The sequence below is a fragment of the Ranitomeya imitator genome, chromosome 2, assembly GCF_032444005.1.
Source record: "Ranitomeya imitator isolate aRanImi1 chromosome 2, aRanImi1.pri, whole genome shotgun sequence".
NCBI lineage: Eukaryota > Metazoa > Chordata > Amphibia > Anura > Dendrobatidae > Ranitomeya > Ranitomeya imitator.
Window position 1 is genome coordinate 340,458,948 of NC_091283.1, and position 23,970 is coordinate 340,482,917.

At 44.1% G+C, this 23,970-nt stretch overlaps 1 protein-coding gene across 1 annotated transcript in view; it reads right to left on the bottom strand.

Moving 5' to 3' along the window:
* Positions 1-14,615, bottom strand: part of LOC138663672 (oocyte zinc finger protein XlCOF6-like) — a 55,970-nt gene extending 41,355 nt beyond the window's left edge. Inside the window, exon 1 of the mRNA XM_069749959.1 lies at positions 14,463-14,615. The gene's annotated coding sequence lies outside the window, so the exon portion shown is untranslated. The remainder of the gene's footprint in view (positions 1-14,462) is intronic.
* Between the last annotated feature and the right edge of the window lie 9,355 nt (positions 14,616-23,970).

Consider the following 23,970-nt stretch of genomic DNA (forward strand, 5'->3'; position numbering starts at 1 on the left):
TCCCTTCATACACTGTGCCAGCGACTCTGTCACATATTTCCCCTCTCTGCCCAAAGCCAGGGGTTTTGGCATTCTTACACTTCTGTCATGATCCATTCCAGGGTTTAATCGTTTCTGCCCTTTTTCCAGGCGGATCATGTCAAGGGTTAACTTTGCTTCATTCTGGATTCAGGTTTGCTATTTAGCTCCTATGCATCCTGCTGGCAGTGTCCGCTATAGTATTGCCTTTGGCGTGTGAACCTGACTCTGGTAGCCCTTGATTTGTCCTGCTGTGATCCCTGACTTGCCCAGTGTCTGTGGACTCCCTCATTCTGCCCTTTCCCCAGCGTTTCCCTGTTTGTCGGTTTGATTCTTTGGTTTCTGACTTTGCTTGTATTCGGACTCGCTTCTGCCTTCTGACTGTCTTATCCGCTTCTGACTGTTGCTGAACCTCCTGGCTTGTTCCTGACCACGTGTACTGCTGACCCCTTTTTATACTTCTGCCTCTGTTTTTTGACTCCGCTTGTCTGACCACTCTCTTGCCACTTGGTTGCGCCTGTGCTGCTGCTCTCTGGTGCTTCTCTGTGTACGCAGTCTCACTTCCCTCTCAAGCTCCCTCTGGTGGAGGTTGCGCTATACTGCATTGCAGCAGCATGACAGTTCTCTCTCAACCATCTCAGAGGGCCATGGTCCAACACTAATTTAAACCACCTACAGCCTGGCAGGTAGTATTTCAGTGTGTTTATGGCCCACTTTATAGTTAAACACTCCTTAACTATATCATAATTCTTCTCACAAGAAGAGAGTTTTTGGCTGAGGTATAGGACGGGATGCTCTTCTCCATTGATTTCCTGTGACAGCACGGCTCCCAACCCAACTTCTTAAGCATAGGTCTGGACCACAAATTCTTTGCTAAAGACTGGTGCGACCAGAACCGGATGCTTGCATACAGCCCGCTTGAGTTCTTGAAAGGCCATCTCTGTATCAGGAGTCCATTTCACCATCATCGACTTGACACCCACTAGGAGATCCGTTAAAGATGAGGAAATTATGGCAAAGTTCAAGATAAAACGCCGGTAATACCCCACAATCCCAAGAAACGCCCTCACTTGTTTCTTGGATAGCTGTTACGGCCACTTCTGAATTGCCTCTATCTTATTCAGCTGGGGCTTAATCTCGCCTCTCGCAATAATGTAGCCTAAGTACCTTGCCTCCTCCTTCCCTACGGCACATTTCTTTGGATTTATGGTAAATCCCACTTTCCTCAATGCATCGAGGATTGCCTGTACCTTGGGCAGGTGCAAGCTCCAGTAAGGGCTAAAGATGACAATGTCATCCAAGTAGGCTGCAGCATATTTCTTATGTGGCGCCAAGATTTTATCCATCGCCCTCTGGAAGGTAGCTGGGGCCCCCTGCAGTCCGAAGGGCATCCTGGTGTACTGAAAACACCCATCCGGTGTCAAGAATGCTGTCTTCTCCTTGGCCTTGGCTCTGGGACATGGGGATCTGCCAGTATCCCTTGTTCAGGTCGAGGGTTGTGATGTACCTTGCGGGTCCCAGTCGCTTAATGAGTTCACGCAGGGCATCAGGTACGCGTCAAAATGGGACACCTCTTTGAGTTTGCGGTATTCGTTACAAAACCGCCATTCGCGATTGGGCTTCGATATGAAGACATTGGGACTTGACCAGCCACTTTTTGATTCCTCTATCATGCTGAGGTTCAGTATTCTTTTCACCTCCTTGGAGATTATCTTCCAGCGTGATTCAGTGATTCTGTAGGGTTTGAGGTTTATCCTTACATGTGGCTTCATTAACATATCATGTTCAACAATCTGTGCGCCCTGGCAAGTCCGAGAATAGGGCACGGTTCCGTTGCAGCAGTTCTCAACATTGTTGCTTCTGAGCTGGCATTAGCGTCTCAGCGATCACGACCTCCTTGATCTTGGCTTTGGGACGGGCCTCCAGGCAAGTAGGTTCCAGCGTTTCACTTTGCCAAGAATTTGCTCTCCTCTGCAGGGATAAGTACTAGCACACGGTCCCCAGGCTGGAATTGCCATGGGTAACGCACTCCGTTACCACTGCTATTAACCCTGTGTGCCCAAGTTTTTACTATTGATGCTGCCTATGCAGCATCAACAGTAAAAAGATGTAATGTTAAAAATAATAAAAAAAACATAAAACCTGCTATACTCACCCTCCGTCGTCGGACGATGCGCTCGCTCCGGCCGCCATCTTCCGTTCCCAGAGATGCCTTGCGAACTTACCCAGAAGACCTAGCGGTCTTGCAAGACCGCTAAGTCATCTGGGTAATTTTGCAAAGCATCCTGGGAACGCAAGATGGCGGCAGCCGCGCGCCCATCGGTACAGCGCTGTTGGATCCCAGGAGGCGGAGAGACGGAATGCTGAGGAGCAGTGACGAGAATGGTGAGTATGTTACAACTACAAGGGGCCCTCGGATCGTTAGGTGAGTATGTTTATTTTTTATTTTTTTACCTGTGACATACGTGGCTGGCCAATATACTATGTGGCTCTGTGCTGTATACTACTGTACGTCACTGGGCAATATACTATGTAACTGGGCAATATACTACGTGGTTGCGCAATATACTACGTGGCTGCGCAATATACTACGTGGCTGTGCTGTATATGTCACTGGGCAATATACTACGTGGCTGATCAATATACTATGTGGCTGCGCAATATACTACGTCACTGGGCAATATACTACGTCGTTGTGCAATATACTACGTGGCACTGGGCAATATACTACGTCACTGGGCAATATACTACGTGACTGGGCAATATACTATGTGTCTGGCCAACATACTACGTGGACATGCATATTCTAGAATACCCGATGTGTTAGAATCGGGCCACCATCTAGTGGCGAATATATAAATGGCAACTTGGAATCCAGATTAAAATACTGTATACAGAATGAAATCAGACAATCACATAGCTGCAATTCTTGTAAAACATTTACAGATGTGACAGACAATGCTCATAGTGACACAATCTTGAGAAATGTTTGTTTATTCACTTCACAAACAGTTATAAGCCTCTATATGTTTGCTGTTTGTCATTGTAAAAAATTAAGGTTTAATGAAACTCTGCCTGTGGTGTTTTGATCTAAATACTTGTGGCTTTTATTTTCTAGGGGTTTATGGCCCCTGGTCTGATGAGTCCATGATATCTCAGTTTCATACAACCTTGAAAGCTGGCCACTTGAAGGGCTTGGTGAAACTAGAGTTACTACATAGTGTAAATCTATATATATAATTGTCTAAGGGTTTTTCCGTCTGTCTGTCTGTCCTGGAAATCCCGCGTCTCTGATTGGTCGAGGCCCCCAGGCCTCGACCAATCAGCGACGGGCACAGCATGGCGACGATGATGTCATAAAGGTTGCCTCGACCAATCAGCGACGGGCACAGTCTGCCGCGAATTTGCCTCGACCAATCAGCGACGGGCACAGTATCGACGTAGATGTCATAATGGTTGCCTTGGCGACGATGATGTCATAAAGGTTGCCTCGACCAATCAGCGACGGGCACAGTCTGCCGCGAATTCTGGAATCATCATTGTCCATATACTACGGGGACATGCATATTCTAGAATACCCGATGCGTTAGAATCGGGCCACAATCTAGTCACTATATAAAACCAAAGAAACATGATTAAGACAGATGCTAAAACTGGGGTACCTGTACATGTACAGTGTGCTGATGCCTGCATAATTGGGGACGCCCATGCAATGTAGGTAATCTCCCAGTGGTTCTCAGTCTTGGTGTTGCTTCTCTGATATTCCAGACGGATGATGTTTAAAAGCCTCTTGTGGGTGATGTAATTATACTGTATGTAGTTAATCTTCATATATACATAATCACTATATGTATTTAATCCTTATATGTACTTATTAACCTTTGTATGTGAACATATACACTCACACTATTCAATCATACTATTCCTTGAATTTTGTAGTTTGCAATAAAATTGTGTTGTATTGCAAGTATTAGCCTTATTTAAAGCCGAATCTGAACCTTAGTGTTAAAAACATGTCAAATAAAATTGCCAAATTCTCCTGTAAATAATTCTGCAAAGAGGGAACCATCATATAATTAAAAAATAAGAGAGGATTTTCATGGGCTCATCCAGTATGTGGGTTCCAAGGCGTAATGGGGTGCATATGACTATGCAGCAGGGCTGGCCTTGCTGCAATGTGTAACGGGGTACAAAATGCATATTGTGAAGTGGATTTTCAGGGGCCCATCCAGTATGTGGGTTCAAAGGCTTATTGGGGTGCACAAATTGGTAGCAGGGCAGGCCTTGAATTCAATGCAACACTTTTTCAGGAGTCCCCCCTGGACACCTTATGAAAGGAGTATTATGGTGCTTCGTAATTCTTGGCAGCCCATCCACTCACAGCATAGGCTACAACAGATTAGGAGGCCCACTGTTTAATAATGTTAATCTTTAAAAAGATTAATTCCGCCTGATGCACCAGTAAAAATAGGCTCTGTGACTTTAAGAGTCCCTCCTTCATAAATGAAATAAGATTGGTCTGCTTATGTGTCACACACCACATGGCCAGCTAGGGTTGTTAAATGTTAGGCTAAGTGTACACATTGCAGAATTGCCGTGGAAATTTCCGCGGCAATTCTGCAACTCCTGTTGCTTGTATATCGCATGCGGAATTGGCATGCGTTTTCCCACTAAACACAAGCGTTTTGCAAGCATAATTAGCTTGCAGAATGCTAGCGTTTTCCAAGTGATCTGTAGCATCACTTGGAAAACTGATTGACAGGTTGGTCACACTTGTCAAACATAGTGTTTTACAAATGTGACCAACTTTTTACTATTGATGCTGCCTATGCAGCATCAATAGTAAAAGATAATGTTAAAAATAATAAAAAAAAATAAAAAATCACGATATTTTCACCTTCCGGCGTCCCCCGGCAGGCTTCCTGCTCTTCGCGATGCTCCGGTCCTAGTAATCCTTTGCGGCATGACCCCAGATGACGTAGCGGTCTCGCGAGACCACACATCATCATCACAAGTCATTTTCACAATGCATTACTGGGACCAGAGCGTTGCAAGGAGCAGGAAGCCTGCTTGGGGATGCTGGAAGGTGAGTGTATCATGATTTTTTATTTTATTTCCTTTTTTTTTTAACAATTATATGGTACCCAGGGCCTGGAGGAGAGTCTCCTCTCCTCTACCCTGGGTACCATCCACACATGATCCGCTTACTTCCGTAAGTGGTCCAATGCATTCTTATGTGTGCGGAATCCCCAACGATTCCAAAAAAAGAATGAATGAACATGCTGTGTTTTTTTCCGGAATGCGATTCCGCCGTGGAAAAAAACACAGCATGTGCACAAAAAACGCGGAATGCATTCTAAAAATAGGATGCTTAATGTGAGCGTTTTTTCCATGTTTTTATAGCAGAAAAACATGAACGTGTGCACATAGCCTTACAATGACATTTCCCAGTGAATGCATTTGTAGTGGTTGAAAGCAATGTTAAAGTTGAAAAACGCTTCAAAAACGCGTCTGAACTAAGTCCAAGTGGTGGAGGAAATTTTCGGTCTGGGGTTAATTATTTGACCTTACAGGCAAGTCATTAACCTGCAAAGGATGTACCTTGACATATTTCCCAGCAAAATCCATTTTGGTTTCGTTTTAGTGTGTTTTTTGTTGCACCGTGAAAAGTGGCATGAATCTCGGAAAAAAGTTTACAGCTGTGAACTAGGAGTCAGAAATGCTTCCAGGGGCGATCCCCATGATGTCCCTTGTGCCATTTGAGCAGTGTTTCCATCATTTTCAGATGTTTTTAGACCTTAACAGGACCCCCGGGGGGGATCGCGGTAAAAATACTCGGGTCTCCCATTGACTTACATTGGGCTCGTTGTTCTGGCCGAGTACCCGAGTATTCCAATCTGCTCAAACCGAGCAATAGGCACCCGAGCATTTTAGTGCTCGCTCATCATTACTGACTACCACACTTTTTGTGCTTGATTTCTTTTAGTGTTTCTTAAAGCCAGAAAGTTGTCATTTGAAATGACTTTAGTTTTGTGCCATGTCTGTGATCTGCTTTTTTTCTACAAAATTAAACAACTGAGTGAACATTCTCCAAGGCCGATGATTCGATAATTTTTGCCAGCGGTTGTATTAAGCCCCCAGAATTCCTGATATTTAAAAAAAAAAAACCACATACACACACACACACACAATTCACCCAACCCAGTTCCTGAGGTGCAATGCTCCATTCTGTGCAGTGTGAGGCTCCATACTACAGGAGTGATGTAGTGAGTCTCGGACTTACAGTGGTGGATCAGGAGCTTTCAACTCCCTGATTCACTATTCTATTCAATGGTACCACCATCATGGGAATGTGGATATCTCTGAAATTATTATGATGGTAAGAAGAGGGTGACCAATACGAAAACACATGAGCCCTCTCAATTCATGGGCATCATAGTGACCAAGTGGGCTACTTTTATGGATGATACACTTCTACCTATCCAACTATTATATGGTAAATATTTCATAGATCCTGGGTTCATTAGTATCTGCACCAAGAATGAGGCTAAGAGAGAATTTATTAGCTGTGAGGTTGTCAGCGGGGTGGATGGTACCATATTGTGCATGTAGGGGCAGTACTGTGGGAACATTAGAAAGTGGGGGAAGGCAGTATTGTTGGAACATTATACTGTGTGTGAGGGGGATGCCAGTCCCGTGGAAATATTATCCTGTGTGTATGGCAAGCTGCTGTTGTAGGAACATTTTACTATGTAGGGGGATGGCGGTACTGTGGGAGCATTATACTGATTGCCAGAGAGAGTAAAAATAATCCCAAAATATTCTTTAACTACATAAATAGTAAGAAACTAAAAAATGATAGTATTGGCCCCCTTAAAAATAGGCTGTGTGAAATGATGAGGAAAAAGCCAATATGCTAAATGACTTTTTTTTGCATCAGTATTTACAAAAGAAAATCCCATGGCAGACAAAATGACTAGTGATAAAAATTCCCAATTAAATGTCACCTGCTTAACCCAGCAGGAAGTGCGGCGGCATCTAAAAATCACTAAAATTGACAAATCTCTGGGCCCAAATGTGATACACCCTCGAGTACTGCAGGAACTAAGTACAGTCATTGATAGACCATTATTTATAATCTTTAACCCCTTTCTGCCATTAGACGTACTATTGCGTCCATGTGGGGTGGGCTTTTCTTCCCAAGGACGCAATAGTACGTCATATGCGATCGGCAGCGCTCACGGGGGGAGCGCCGCCGATCGCGGCCGGGTGTCAGCTGTTTATCGCAGCTGACATCCGGCACTATGTGCCAGGAGCGGTCACGGACCGCCCCCGGCACATTAACCCCCGGCACACCGCGATCAAAGATGATCGCGATGTGCCGGCGGTACAGGGAAGCACCGCGCAGGGAGGGGGCTCCCTGCGGGCTTCCCTGAGCCCCCCGCAGCAACGCGATGTGATCGCGTTGCTGCGAGGGTCTCACCTCCCTCCCTGCTCCCTCCAGCCCCGGATCCAAGATGGCCGCGGATCCGGGTCCTGCAGGGAGGGAGGTGGCTTCACAGAGCCTGCTCAGAGCAGGCACTGTGAAGCAGCCTGCACTCCTATCAGATCAGTGATCTGACAGAGTGCTGTGCAAACTGTCAGATCACTGATCTGTGATGTCCCCCCCTGGGACAAAGTAAAAAAGTAAAAAAAAAAAATTTCAAATGTGTAAAAAAAAATTAAAAAAAATATTCCAAAATAATGAAAAAAAAATAAAAATATTATTCCCATAAATACATTTCTTTATCTAAATAAAAAAAAAAAAACAATAAAAGTACACATATTTAGTATCGCCGCGTCCGTAACGGCCCGACCTATAAAACTGGCCCACTAGTTAACCCCTTCAGTAAACACCGTAAGAAAAAAAAAAAAAAAACGAGGCAAAAAACAACGCTTTATTATCATACCGCCGAACAAAAAGTGGAATAACACGCGATCAAAAAGACAGATATAACTAACCATGGTACCGCTGAAAACGTCATCTTGTCCCGCAAAAAACGAGCCGCCATACAGCATCATCAGCAAAAAAATAAAAAAGTTATAGCCCTGAGAATAAAGCGATGCAAAAATAATTATTTTTTCTATAAAATAGTTTTTATCGTATAAAAGCGCCAAAACATAAAAAAATGATATAAATGAGGTGTCGCTGTAATCGTACTGACCCGAAGAATAAAACTGCTTCATCAATTTTACCAAACGCGGAACGGTATAAACGCCTCCCCCAAAAGAAATTCATGAATAGCTGGTTTTTGGTCATTCTGCCTCACAAAAATCGGAATAAAAAGCGATCAAAAAATGTCACGTGCCCGAAAATGTTACCAATAAAAACATCAACTCGTCCCGCAAAAACCAAGACCTCACATGACTCTGTGGACCAGAATATAGAAAAATTATAGCTCTCAAAATGTGGTAACGCAAAAAATATTTTTTGCAATAAAAAGCGTCTTTCAGTGTGTGACGGCTGCCAATCATAAAAATCCGCTAAAAAACCCGCTATAAAAGTAAATCAAACCCCCCTTCATCACCCCCTTAGTTAGGGAAAAATTAAAAAAATGTATTTATTTCCATTTTCCCATTAGGGCTAGGGTTAGAGTTAGGGCTAGGGTTAGGGCTAGGGCTAGGGTTAGGGCTAGGGTTAGGGCTAGGGTTAGGGCTAGGGCTAGGGTTAGGGTTAGGGCTAGGGTTAGGGCTAGGGTTAGGGCTAGGGTTAGGGCTAGGGTTAGGGCTAGGGTTAGGGCTAGGGTTAGGATTAGGGTTAGGGCTAGGGTTAGGGCTAGGGCTACAGTTTGGGTTGGGGCTAAAGTTACAGTTAGGGTTTGGGCTAAAGTTACAGTTAGGGTTTAGATTACATTTACGGTTGGGAATAGGGTTGGGATTAGGGTTAGGGGTGTGTCAGGGTTAGAGGTGTTGTTAGGGTTACTGTTGGGATTAGGGTTAGGGATGTGTTTGGATTAGGGTTTCAGTTATAATTGGGGGGTTTCCACTGTTTAGGCACATCAGGGGCTCTCCAAACGCGACATGGCGTCCGATCTCAATTCCAGCCAATTCTGCGTTGAAAAAGTAAAACAGTGCTTCTTCCCTTCCGAGCTCTCCCGTGTGCCCAAACAGGGGTTTACCCCAACATATGGGGTATCAGCGTACTCAGGACAAATAGGACAACAACTTTTGGGGTCCAATTTCTCCTGCTACCCTTGGGAAAATACAAAACTCGGGGCTAAAACATATTTTTTGTGGGGAAAAAAAAGATTTTTTATTTTCACGGCTCTGCGTTATAAACTGTAGTGAAACACTTGGGGGTTCAAAGTTCTCACAACACATCTAGATTAGTTCCCTGGGGGGTCTAGTTTCCAATATGGGGTCACTTGTGGGGGGTTTCTACTGTTTAGGTACATTAGGGGTTCTGCAAACGCAATGTGACGTCTGCAGACCATTCCATCTAAGTCTGCATTCCAAATGGCGCTCCTTCCCTTCCGAGCTCTGCCATGCGCTCAAACGTTGGTTTCCCCCAACATACGGGGTATCAGCGTACTCAGGACAAATTGGACAACAACTTTTGGGGTCGAATTTCTCCTCTTACCCTCGGGAAAATACAAAACTGGGGGCTAAAAAATAATTTTGGGGGGAAAGATTTTTTTTTTTAATTTTCACGGCTCTGCGTTACAAACTGTAGTGAAACACTTGGGGGTTCAAAGATATCACAACACATCTAGATGAGTTCCTTAGGGGGTCTAGTTTCCAAAATGGTGTCACTTGTGGGAGGTTTCTACTGTTTAGGTACATTAGGGGCTCTGCAAATGCAATGTGACACCTGCAGACCATTCCATCTAAGTCCTCATTCCAAATGGAGCTCCTTCCCTTCCGAGCCCTCCCATGCGCCCAAACAGTGGTTCCCCCCCACATATGGGGTATCAGCGCACTCAGGACAAATTGGACAACAAATTGTGGGGTCGAATTTCTCCTTTTACCCTCGGGAAAATACAAAACTGGGGGCTAAAAAATAATTTTTGTGGGAAAAAATTTTTTTTTTATTTTTACGGCTCTCCATTATAAACTTCTGTGAAGCCCTTGGTGGGTCAAAGCGCTCAGCACACATCTAGATAAGTTCCTAAGGGGGTCTACTTTCCAAAATGGTGTCACTTGTGGGGGGTTTCTACTGTTTAGGTACATTAGGGGCTCTGCAAACGCAATGTGACACCTGCAGACCATTCCATCTAAGTCTGCATTCAAATGGCACTCCTTCCCTTCTGAGCCCTCCCATGTGCCCAAACAGTGGTTCCCCCCACATATGGTGTATCATCGCACTCAGGACAAATTGGGCAACAAATTTTGGGGTCCAATTTCTCCTGTTACCCTCAGGAAAATACAAAACTGGGGGCTAAAAAAATAATTTTTGTGGGAAAAAAATTTTGTTTTATTTTTACGGCTCTGCATTATAAACTTCTGTGAAGCACTTGGTGGGTCAAAGTGCTCACCACACCTCTAGATAAGTTCCTTAGGGGGTCTACTTTCCAAAATGGTGTCATTTGTGGGGGGTTTCAATGTTTAGGCACATCAGTGGCTCTTCAAACGCAACATGGCGTCCCATCTCAATTCCTGTCAATTTAGCTTTGAAAAGTCAAACGGCGCTCCTTCCCTTCCGAGCTCTCCCATCCACCCAAACAGTGGTTTACCCCCACATATGGGGTATCCGCGTACTCAGGACAAATTGTACAACAACTTTTGGGGTCCAATTTCTTCTCTTACCCTTGGGAAAATAAAAAATTGGGGGCAAAAAGATAATTTTTGTGAAAAAATATGATTTTTTATTTTTACGGTTCTACATTATAAACTTCTGTGAAGCACTTGGTGGGTCAAAGTGCTCACCACACCTCTAGATAAGTTCCTTAGGGGGTCTACTTTCCAAAATGGTGTCACTTGTGGGGGGTTTCAATGTTTAGGCACATCAGTGGCTCTTCAAACGCAACATGACGTCCCATCTCAATTCCTGTCAATTTTGCATTGAAAAGTCAAACGGCGCTCCTTCCCTTCCGAGCTCTCCCATCCGCCCAAACAGTGGTTTACCCCCACATATGGGCTATCAGCGTACTCAGGACAAATTGTACAACAACTTTTGGGGTCCAATTTCTTCTCTTACCCTTGGGAAAATAAAAAATTGGGGGCGAAAAGATAATTTTTGTGAAAAAATATGATTTTTTATTTTTACGGTTCTACATTATAAACTTCTGTGAAGCACTTGTTGGGTCAAAGTGCTCACCACACCTCTAGATAAGTTCCTTAGGGGGTCTACTTTCCAAAATGGTGTCACTTGTGGGGGGTTTCAATGTTTAGCCACATCAGGGGCTCTCCAAACGAAACATGGCGTCCCATCTCAATTCCAGTCAATTTTGCATTGAAAAGTCAAATGGCGCTCCTTCGCTTCCGAGCTCTGCCATGCGCCCAAACAGTGGTTTACCCCCACATGTGGGGTATTGGCATACTCAGGACAAATTGTACAACAATGTTTGGGGTCCATTTTCTCCTGTTACCCTTGGTAAAATAAAACAAATTGGAGCTGAATTACATTTTTTGTGAAAAAAAGTTAAATGTTCATTTTTATTTAAACATTCAAAAAATTCCTGTGAAGCACCAGAAGGGTTAATAAACTTCTTGAATATGGTTTTGAGCACCTTGAGGGGTGTAGTTTTTAGAATGGTGTCACACTTGGGTATTTTCTATCATATAGACCCCTCAAAATGACTTCAAATGAGATGTGGTCCCTAAAATAAAATGGTGTTGTAGAAATGAGAAATTGCTGGTCAACTTTTAACCCTTATAACTCCCTAACAAAAAAAAATTTTGGTTCCAAAATTGTGCTGATGTAAAGTAGACATGTGGGAAATGTTACTTATTAAGTATTTTGTGTGACATATCTCTGTGATTTAATTGCATAAAAATTCAAAGTTGGAAAATTGCGAAATTTTCATAATTTTCGCCAAATTTCCGTTTTTTTCACAAATAAACGCAGGTACTATCAAATAATTTTTACCATTGTCATGAAGTACAATATGTCACGAGAAAACAATGTCAGAATCACCAGGATCCATTGAAGCGTTCCAGAGTTATAACCTCATAAAGGGACAGTGGTCAGAATTGTAAAAATTGGCCCGGTCATTAACGTGCAAACCACCCTTGGGGGTAAAGGGGTTAAAGACTCCATAATAACAGGGTCTGTACCACAGGACTGGCGTATAGCAAATGTGGTGCCAATATTCAAAAAGAGGACAAAAACTGAACTCGGTAATTATAGGCCAGTAAGCTTAACCTCTACTGTGGGTAAAATCCTGGAGGGCATTCTAAGGGATGCTATACTGGAGTATCTGAAGAGGAATAACCTCATGACCCAGTATCAGCACGGGTTTACTAGGGACCGTTCATGTCAGACTAATCTGATCAGCTTCTATGAAGAGGTAAGTTCCGGACTGGACCAAGGGAACCCAGTAGATGTAGTGTATATGGACTTTTCAAAAGCTTTTGATACGGTGCCACACAAAAGGTTGATACATAAAATGAGAATAATGGGGATAGGGGAAAATATGTGTAAGTGGGTTGAGAGCTGGCTCAGGGATAGGAAACAAAGGGTGGTTATTAATGGAGCACACTCGGACTGGGTAGCGGTTAGCAGTGGGGTACCAGGGGTCAGTATTGGGCCCTCTTCTTTTTAACATATTTATTAATGACCTTTTAGGGGGAATTCAGAGTAGAATTTCAATATTTGCAGATGACACTAAACTCTGCAGGGTAATCAATACAGAGGAGGACAATTTTATATTACAGGATGATTTATGTAAACTAGAAGCTTGGGCTGATAAATGGCAAATGAGCTTTAATGGGGATAAATGTAAGGTCATGCACTTGGGTAGAAGTAATAAGATGTATAACTATGTGCTTAATTCTAAAACTCTGGGCAAAACCGTCAATGAAAAAGACCTGGGTGTATGGGTGGATGACAAACTCATATTCAGTGGCCAGTGTCAGGCAGCTGCTACAAAGGCAAATAAAATAATGGGATGCATTAAAAGAGGCATAGATGCTCATGAGGAGAACATAATTTTACCTCTATACAAGTCACTAGTTCGACCACACTTAGAATACTGTGCACAGTTCTGGTCTCCGGTGTATAAGAAAGACATAGCTGAACTAGAGCGGGTGCAGAGAAGAGCAACCAAGGTTATTAGAGGACTGGGGGGTCTGCAATACCAAGATAGGTTATTACACTTGGGGCTATTTAGTTTGGAAAAACGAAGGCTATGGGGTGATCTTTTTTTAATGTACAAATATATGAGGGGACAGTACAAAGACCTTTCTGATGATCTTTTTAATCATAGACCTGAGACAGGGACAAGGGGGCATCCTCTATGTCTGGAGGAAAGAAGGTTTAAGCATAATAACAGACGCGGATTCTTTACTGTAAGAGCAGTGAGACTATGGAACTCTCTGCCGTATGATGTTGTAATGAGTGATTCATTACTTAAATTTAAGAGGGGACTGGATACATTTCTTGAAAAATATAATGTTACAGGGTATATACACTAGATTCCTTGATAGGGCGTTGATCCAGGGAACTAGTCTGATTGCCGTATGTGGAGTCGGGAAGGAATTTTTTTCCCCAAGGTGGAGCTTACTCTTTTCTACATGCGTTTTTTTTTGCCTTCCTCTGGATGAACTTGTTAGGGCATGTTAGGTTAGGCTATGGGTTGAACTAGATGGACTTATAGTCTTCCTTCAACTTTAATAACTATGTTACTATGTACTGTGTGGAGAGAATGGCGGTACTGTGAGAAGACTATATTGTGTGTGGTGGGATGTTGGTTCTGTGAGATTATACTGTGTGTGTGGATATAGCGATAGTGTGGAAACATCTTTTCTGTAAGATGCCAGTACTGTGGAAACTTTATACTGTGTGAAAGGCATCATATATACTGTATAAGGGATGTAAAAAGGTGTGTCATAAGAACGAATCCTCAGAGTTGTGCGGCATTTGTACAAAAAGACTGCCATATGCCATCCAGATGGGACCCTACAGAATCAATTGGAAGAGGGAGATGTGTCAAGGCCCGAGAACCTGACTACGTCAGGCAAGAGCTTACATAGGCATAATGGGGCATTATACTGTGTGTGGGGCATCATACATACTGCATAAGAGGCATAAAGGGGCCATTACACTGTGTGGGGGCCTAGAAAGGGGCCCTGTACTATGAGAACAATACATTTCCTCACTTCCTGTCTCCCATAGTTGGGTCGTATGTATCTATTACAGGAAACGTTTTGATTCGTATAAAGTGGCAACAAAAACACCAGAAGAGTCTCAGTGCAGAAGGGTTAATGTCCCCCGCGCTCAGTAATGGGGAATCTCCAGCACTTACCTCCACCTGCAGAGCCGCCACCACATATATGGCAAATCTGTTCTCACAGGACCTGTGATGAGGTCACAGGAGGGGAGGAGTCAGGGGTCACATGATCAGGGGCCTCTGCTATCTGGAGTGAAGACGCTACATGGAAACTTCTCCTCAGTCAGTGACGTTCCCGCCATTATTTCCCCTCACTACTGGCACAATTACCCCGCGCCGCCTTTTCTGCACAGTGTTATGTGTGGAATGTAACATGTGATTTCTCTGGAGACAAATAGACCCCACACATGAGGGAATTATCACCAGTTACCGGACGTCTACTATATGGCGACATATGATTGTCCTAATGACTTCATACCAGGAGCTAAAATGCCGAAATCTCGTCTGTTTAACCTCTTACAGGGAGAGCGGCCTTCAGAGACCATATTCAGAGTCTGGCTAAGGCTCATATATGGCGACATATGATTGTGCTATGGACTCCATACCAGGAGCTAAAATGGCGAAATCTCATTTATTTAACCCCTTCCAGAGTTTGGCTGAGACTCATATACGGCCATCCATCTCTCTGGTCACCATGGGTGTTTTTTGTTAAAAGAACGGAGGGCTGCGTCCATGCTTGAATTTTAGAGAGATTAACCCCTCTCTGACATCAGATGGAACGCCCACCAGGGCCTAGGGGTACTTGGTACCAGGTCCTTGGTGCCCATGTTAAAGGGATGGTCTTTAAAGGGGTTTGATTAATAAAGTTTGTTCGTGACGCCACCTGTGGTACTTGGTCAGGGATGACCGACGCTGCTTAAAGGGGTCCTCTGGGGTGATGGTACTGCAGAAAGATGGTATGGCTTCCCACAGATGAAGCTGGGTCCCCAGGGCTCCCAATGTATTTGGCAACGATGGTGTGGTGCTGGAAATAATCAGAGGACACAGGTGGTAGAAAGCCACAGTCCAGGGTACCAGCAACAGGTGTTGGTGAGGTTCGGTGTTATGAACAGGTGATTCAGAACCACAATGGACCTAGTGGTTAAGAGCACACAAAGTGACCTGATAGTTACTAACATAGAACGAGCTCTGAGACGTGGGAACTCTGCTGACCGCAATCCCTAATCCTATCATACCACACTAGAGGTAGCCGTGGATTGCGCCTAACGCTCCCTATGCAACTCGGCACAGCCTGAGAAAATAACTAGCCCTGAAGATAGAAAAATAAGCCTACCTTGCCTCAGAGAAATTCCCCAAAGGAAAAGGCAGCCCCCCACATATAATGACTGTGAGTAAAGATGAAAATACAAACTCAGAGATGAAATAGATTTTAGCAAAGTGAGGCCCGACTTACTGAATAGACCGAGGATAGGAAAGATAGCTTTGCGGTCAGCACAAAAACCTACAAACAACCACGCAGAGGGGCAAAAAGACCCTCCACACCGACTAACGGTACGGAGGTGCTCCCTCTGCGTCCCAGAGCTTCCAGCAAGCAAGAAACACTAATATAGCAAGCTCGACAGAAAATATAGCAAACAAAAGTAACACAAGCAAAACTTAGCTTATGCAGGGCAGACAGGCCACAAGAACGATCCAGGAGAAAGCAAGACCAATACTGGAACATTGACTGGAAGCCAGGAACAAAGAACTAGGTGGAGTTAAATAGAGCAGCACCTAACGACTTAACCTCATCACCTGAGGAAGGAAACTCAGAAGCCGCAGCCCCACTCACATCCACCAGAGGAAGCTCATAGACAGAACCAGCCGAAGTACCACTCATGACCACAGGAGGGAGCTTGACCACAGAGTTCACAACAGTTCTGTAGGCCTGAAGGCAATGATGGATCCCTCTCTCAGGTGAGGTTCGTAAGCCTTCCTTCTCTAGTTTTGAGGCAAGTTCCTTGCTGCCTGTGGCTCCTAACAAGGTCCTCTCTGTTCCTGTCCTAGGACAATACCCGCATGGTGGCCAATGCGAGCCTTTTTACAGGGGTCTCTAAGATGACTCGGGCTCTATGTATTGCTGCACCTTCGGGTGTGGGTGCGGACAGATGACCTAAAGTCTACGCAGCCTCGGGCTCCCAGTGCCCGATTCCTGCACGTTAGCCTGGAGGGAGCCCAGTTGTAACTACCCTCCAGCTCCTTAGTTTTCCTGTGCTTCTCCCCACTGGCACTTGCTACAGATGCAACCAGTCTTCTTATCTCCTCTGTCCTGGGGCTTCAGCACCACATGTGGCTGCACAGTCCCAGCTCTGCTCTCTCTTCTCTTTCCACTGTCTCTCCAGAATGAACAGCTCACTTCACCAACTCACTAACTCCTCCTCCAAGCCAGAATATATATATCTGGGGGAAGCTCCCCTGCAACTGGGTCTAGAGCTCCCCCTTCTGGCCTGGAATCGCAACATGTTGCATGTATGTGTACCACCTGTTAGGCTACGTTCACATTAGCGTCATGCGACGCAGCGTCGCCAACGCAACGCACGACGCAACTGAAACGCACGCAAAAACGCACCATTTTTGACGCATGCGTCGAACGGATGTGTCGTAAAACGCAGCGTTTTTTGTGCGTTTTTGTTGCGTTTTCCCAAAAAACGCAGCGTTTTACAACGCATGCGTTGTCAAACAATGATGTAATCTTTCAACACAATTTAGTGTCTAGACACTAGATAATACCACCAATGAATAGAAGAGGGTGGGTCTAGTGTCTAGACACTAGATAATGCCACCAATGGGTAGATGAGGGTGGGTATAATGGAATTGTGGTATATATACCCCGGCATAGATGAATTCCAACCATACAGCATCAAGATGGATCGTCCCATGGAGAGTATCTACCTCAATATGGAGCTGGATTTTGCCCTTGCTATTGCGTATGCTATTGCCTGTCATGAACAGAGGAAAAGAGACAAAATACGGAGAAGGAGTCGTCGGCGTTTTTGGCTACACCCTATAGTGGAAGTCCGTGAGAGTCGTTGAGCCTACCATTGTCTGTTTGGCGAGTTAAATGACAACCAGGAGAAACACTTTGAGTACACCAGGATGTCTCAAAACAGCTTCCGATATCTGCTGCGTCTGGTGGAAGGAGCCATTTCCAGGCAGGACACGCAGCTCCGTAAAGCAATTTCCCCCGAGGAACGTCTGCTGGTGACTCTACGGTACGTAATGGAATGTGAAGGATTTATATGTTCTTGCCATTTTTTAAAGTAACGTGTTTTGGTTTTGTGGGGTGGGGGATTGTAATTAAAAATGAAAAATTATTTCATAACAATTTAATTAATTACATTTATTTATTTTTCTTCTTGTCAGTTTCCTGGCTACCGGAGAGACCTTGAGATCACTGCATTTCCAGTTTAGGATTGGAGTCTCCACACTGTCTGGTATTATTGCCGACACATGCCGCGCATTGTGGGACAACCTCCGGGAGGAATTTTTACCCATCCCTACAACAGAATTATGGCAGGCCAACGCCCAAAAATTCGAACAAGTGTGTTCTTTCCCTAACTGTATTGGAGCCGTGGATGGGAAGCACATTATGATTACCAAGCCTTCAAGAAGTGGATCTCTGTTTTTTAATTATAAAAAATACTTTTCCACCGTGCTCATGGCAATTGCAGGTGCGGACTGCAGGTTTCTCGCTGTGGACATTGGAGCGTTTGGCCGTGCAAATAATTCACGGACATTTAAGGAGTCTGATATGGGCCGAAGATTATACGATAACAATTTTAATTTCCCCCAGCCACGACCTCTTCCCAACACCGAAGGCCCGGCCATGCCATTTGTTGTGGTTGGGGATGAGGCTTTTCAAATGAGTGGCAACCTACTTAAACCGTACTCCAGTCGGGGGTTGGACCGCACCAAAAGTATTTTTAATTATAGACTGTCCCGGGCCAGAAGAACTGTGGAGTGCGCCTTTGGAATCCTTGTCTCCAAATGGCGTATCTTAGGATCCGCTATAAATTTGAAAATTGAGACAGTGGATGAGGTGGTGAAGGCGTGTGTGGTTCTCCACAATTTTATTATTGATAAAGAGAGAGTCAACGTGGAACTCGATGAACCCATACCAAATCCATTGCCTGATTATCAAGATCATCCTCTGCGGACAACTGTGGAGATTGCTCATATGAGGGACCAATTTGCTGCATACTTTGTTTCAGATGTTGGGCGTGTTTCATGGCAAGATCAAATGGTTTAATTCATCTTTGTATTATGATACAATAAAAACACTGTCATGTAAACACTGTGGAGTCCATGTCATTTTACCAGCCTATGTAAGGTTATTTAAATGTTGTTAATGTCCCCTGATTTTCTAATGCGTTGTGTTTTGAAATAAAGTTCTTGTGCCTTTCCGTTTTCATAAAACAAATCTCCCATATGTTTTTCCATATTAAACAAATTTTAAAATCCAATGTTATATAAACTAATGTGTGTCCCACAAAATTTATGTGAGCACCAGTACCCAAATGGACTGTGACAAAACAACAAAATATTTCAGCCGTGTGTTCCATAGTTTTGACATATAACATGATCAGCTCCCACCTTGTCAACCATTTTTAATCTTGCAGACTATTTGCATATGGAACCAGGCTTGACAAGGAGGGAGACGATCATGTTTGCACAACTCTACAGAGTTAACACTATTGCACTCAGGATGCTAGTATACGTCCAGAGTCAAATAGTGGCGACACTGTGAACATTGCTACCACCTCACCTGACCAATATTCTTAAGGTACCGTAATAAAACGATTAGCCAACGATACCGACCAGTGATACGACCGGACCGTGATCGTTGTTAGTCGTCCCGTGGTTGCTGGAGAGCTGTCACACAGACAGCTCTCCAGCGACAAAAAAAGAGCAAGTCCCCGTGTAATCTGGGTAACCATTGTGTTATGAAGCGCATGGCCGCACTCACGATGTTTTCCCTGTTTACCATTGTAAATGTAATTTAAACAAAAAAAAAAATTCCGGTGTGTGACACGTCCATCGCCGTCACCTTTCCGTACTGTGCCAGCCCTAAAGCACAGCACAGCGTTTATTATTAAGTCAACGGTGTGCTCTGCTTTACGGGCGGGAATGACAGTGCCAGTCACTGCGGGAAGATGACGGCGAGGGACGTGGTTGACACCTTTTTTTTTTTTTGGGGTATTGTTCACTTTTTTGATTGTTTAAAACACTGCGCTAGTAACCCAATATTCCCTTGTTTACAGCAAAGACATCGCTGGATCGGTGTCAAACACGCCGATCCAACAATGACAGCGTGTGATCAGTTACCCCAAAAAATTCCTAATCATTCGCTGACACCTACAATCTCCCAGCAGGGGCCTAATCGTTGGACGATTTCAGAAAAGATAACGTTGGTTACTGACAAAAACCAACTCTATCGTTACTGAAATCGTTGTGTGATGGTACATTTTAAAATTGATATATTGATGCTGTTTGTGTTTGTAACATCTCATAGTACAATGAGCGACAGCCCTATAAAAAAATGAAAAAAAATATTGATAAAATATTGTCAGACATTGCACATCAGGTGTTACAAACACAAGATTTGTTTATACGGCGCACGGTGTGATTTGGTGCAAACTTTATTATAGACAATAAAAACTCATTATTTTTGAACAAAATAACAATTTTATTTGGGACACAAAAAAAAAGAAATGGGAAATGTTATGGGGTATCAATATCTGCGATTAAGGGGGATTGATATCCTCCACTTTTGGTGGGTGTTGAGGAGACCGAGGAGGAGGACGAGGGGGAGGAAGCAGCATACTCTATTACACTAGACGGGATGCCGACATCAATCCAGCCAGTTGACGGTGGCGAGACTGCCAACGCAGGAGGTGAGGGAGGAGGAGGGACGACCAGTGTCCTTGGCTGGCTACTCCTGCTCTGGGTAGACCCAGGCTGAGTACTTGGTGTGCTCCTTGTAGACCCAGGCTGGGTACTGGGTGTGCTCCGTGTAGACCCAGGCTGGGTACTGGGTGTGCTCCGGGTAGACCCAGGCTGTGTACTTTGGGTGGTTGTTTTGGGAGCAGCCATAGCCAAGGTTGTAGTGCTTGTCATCTTCTTCTTTTTTTCCTCCTCTCCCTCTGGGTGTGGGTCGGCTTCTCGTCTGTGTGCCCTTGAAGGCCTGGCAGGAGCAGAAGTTTGGGGCTCTGTTCTGTGGTGGCGGTGGCGGTGGCCCTCGGCACGCGGAGCTCTGTGGTGGTGCTCTGCAGCAGGAGTCGGAGCCATGGCAGCCAGCGATGGTACTGCGGGCATTGTAGTCGCTGACTGCATGACCCGAGCCTGCTGCAGAGCAGTGACATATGCGTTGTTGCAGGCCTGCATGACTGAAATCTGGAGTTCCGGCGTAAGATGTTCAACCATGCCCTTCAGAAATGGCACTAAAAAAATGTTTGGCCGGCCTCGAGAGCTCCGATTCTATGGTTTCAAGACGCCGGTCGATATTGGACATTTTATCGCACAGCGCCTTGAAACCATTCTGGAATACGGTGCTCAAATGTAAAAATTTGGGCAGGATCGCCCTGTCCGAGGCCCGCTGACGCTGTCTGGAAGACCCGAAGGAAGGAGCGACAGAGGCCTCGGCCAGGGGAACATCTGATGGACTGGCTGCCGGTTGGCCAGATTGTGGTGGTGCAGACCTGCTCTCGCTGTGGGATGGCTGCGACGGTTCAGATGGCGCTTCACGAAGGACCGCTCCAGAGGGTCGGACAGTCTCGCGGGTGCTGCTGTGTGTTCTGTGAAAACATAAGGAAACCATTAGTATACTAAATATAACATTTCACATGCGTCATTAATTAACTTTACCGGCGGTATCCATTGCCGCCGTTAATATTAACCTATTTTTAATATTGCCACTGCATATGCCGCATCAATATTAAAAAAAGAATGCATTTATTTATTTCAAAATAGTCACCCATGGTTGCCGTTTGTAACGCCCGACAATTACGCTTATCGTCGGAACTGCCATGACGTCACGGTCATGTGACCGAGACGTCATCACAGGTCCTGCGAGCTGAGCAACCATGGGAACATAACCTGCCTTGGAGTAGAAGGTATGCCGTGTCTATTATATTTTTCCTTTTTTTTAAAAAAAAACTGGGATACACCGGGATGGGCAATATACTACTCCACTATGAAATATTGCCCAGGCATGGCCAATCTACTATCTTTCTGTGTTCTGTATAGTTCGTATTTCAGGGAAAAAAAGAGGAAGTCAAGCTCACCATAGTACTAATCCCAGAAGGCTCGGAGCATGGAGACGCTGTGTCAAGCGTGAGAAGACCAGAAATGAAGAAAAAATTCGAGGTCACCGAGGCGTGAAAAGTAAAAACTAAATACTTTATTCACTTCAATCAGAAGCAGAGGATGAAACATCAGCACAATACAATAAAAACACTATCTGCGCGTTTCAGGTCTGATGTTCCCTGTCACCTGAAACGCGTAGATAGTGTCTATTGTATTGTGCTGATGTTTCATCCTCTGCTTATGATTGAAGTGAATAAAAGTATGTATTTTTTACTTTTCACGCCTCGGTGAGCTTGCATTTTTTTCTTCATTTCTTAACTTTGTACTTGCCAAAATAAATGGCTGGGCAATAAGCTACGTGGCTGGAATATAGTACGTGAATATGCATGTTGTAAAAACTAGGTGTGTGCATAGGTACTATACTTACTCTCTGCTGTCAAGGACCGGTCGCAAGAACTGCAAAATACGGTTATATTTGTAGACAGAGGTCCTTGACGCTGCAGCACCACTACGGATCTGTCCCTCCTTTTTCAGGCCCCTCTTGAAACGGTCCTTCATGGAGCGCCATCTGGTCTTCAATTGTTTAACTGTGTATAAATTAAAAAAAAAAAATTAGTTTTAGAGAAAATATTGAAAATGATAACGAAACCGTGTGCAATTCCAATAGAAGACATCACAGACGGTTGTGTAATCCTGGCATGATGGGTCACAGCAGCATTTTGGAAATGCTTACGAAATTTAGCTTTGCCCACGGGGGAAGCGCTGTCGAAGCCATCCCACAGCGATTGTGCCACCTCAATCCACAAACGGCGCAACACGCCCTGGTCCGCGTGCCGGGGGTCACGGCTGTCCCACAACGGGCCCCGTTCCTCTATGGATGCCACCATCATGTCAATGTCCAGTGGGTCATCATGGGCCCGTTGTGAAACCTAGAATAAATGGAAAATATTAATGTTTGCAAGATAAAAATTGTTGTCCCTACCTCCTCCACCTACCACCTCCACCACCCCCCCTACCTCCCACCACCCCCATACCCGCAAAAACAAAAAACTTAAAGAAAAAAAAGGAATAGGTTTGACATAAAAACTTACTCGCCGTCCTGCAACCACAGCTTGGTCCCGTGGTCTCTGCTCCTGCTGCCTCTGTTCCTCCTGGCTCTCCTCCTCATTTGAAGAAGCCTGTAAAATAGTTTACAAAAAGTTGAGTGACCCATCTACAAATGACAGCGAATAGTAAGCAACAGTAGATCATGTACTCACCGGACTCCTCAGCGGTGGGGTGTGGCTTGAGTCGCTGGCCATGACTAATGCAATTCTGAAATAAAGAACACAATAAAATTTATCCTATGCACAATACAGCGGAACATAGTAAAATATAAAAAAAAAAAAAAAAAACATTTACATTTCAACCACAAAGAACATTGCACTCCAACTGAACTAACGCCGAGCAAACAACACTGCCACATTGATTAAAAAAAACAATGGCAGAGACAACACAATGCCAGAGTAAACAAAAGCCTAAAGATAACAAAACAAATACACAACAGACCCTATGTCGTAATCCAAAAAGAGAGTTTTGTTTAAAACAAATGTACAGTATGCACGGAGCAACCCAAAAAACACAATAGATTTTTGAAAGGAAAAAATTAACAACCCCCAAAAATTAAGGGCAGAAACAGCAATACAACACCATACTTTACAATAAAACCGACAGGGCCGGATACAATAAAAGGCCATACTACGCCATACCTCCCAACCAGAAACATACAACAATGTCTTTACACAACCACAGTGCAGAACATAATACACAACTTGCAATACAAATTATTACATTTAATAAAAGGGCGCAGAATCATTCTATACTACCATACTTTACAATAAAACCGACAGGGCAGGAGACAATAAAAGGCCATACAACGCCATACATCACAACCAGAAACATACAATGTCTTTACACAACCACAGTGCAGAACATAATACACAACTTGCAATAAAAATTATTACATTTAATAAAAGGGCGCAGAATCATTCTATACTACCATACTTTACAATAAAACCGACATGGCCGGAGACAATAAAATTCATATAACGCAAGAATAAAACATCACAACTGAATACAAAAAAACACCACCAAACCAATAAATGGAAAAGAAAAATCTATCCTGGAAAGGACAATAATCAAGGCCGCAGACAATGAAACGCCATCCTATACAACGCCATACATCACAACCAGACTAAAAATACAACAATATCTTTAAACAACCACAGTGCAGAATATAATACACAACTTGCAAAAACAA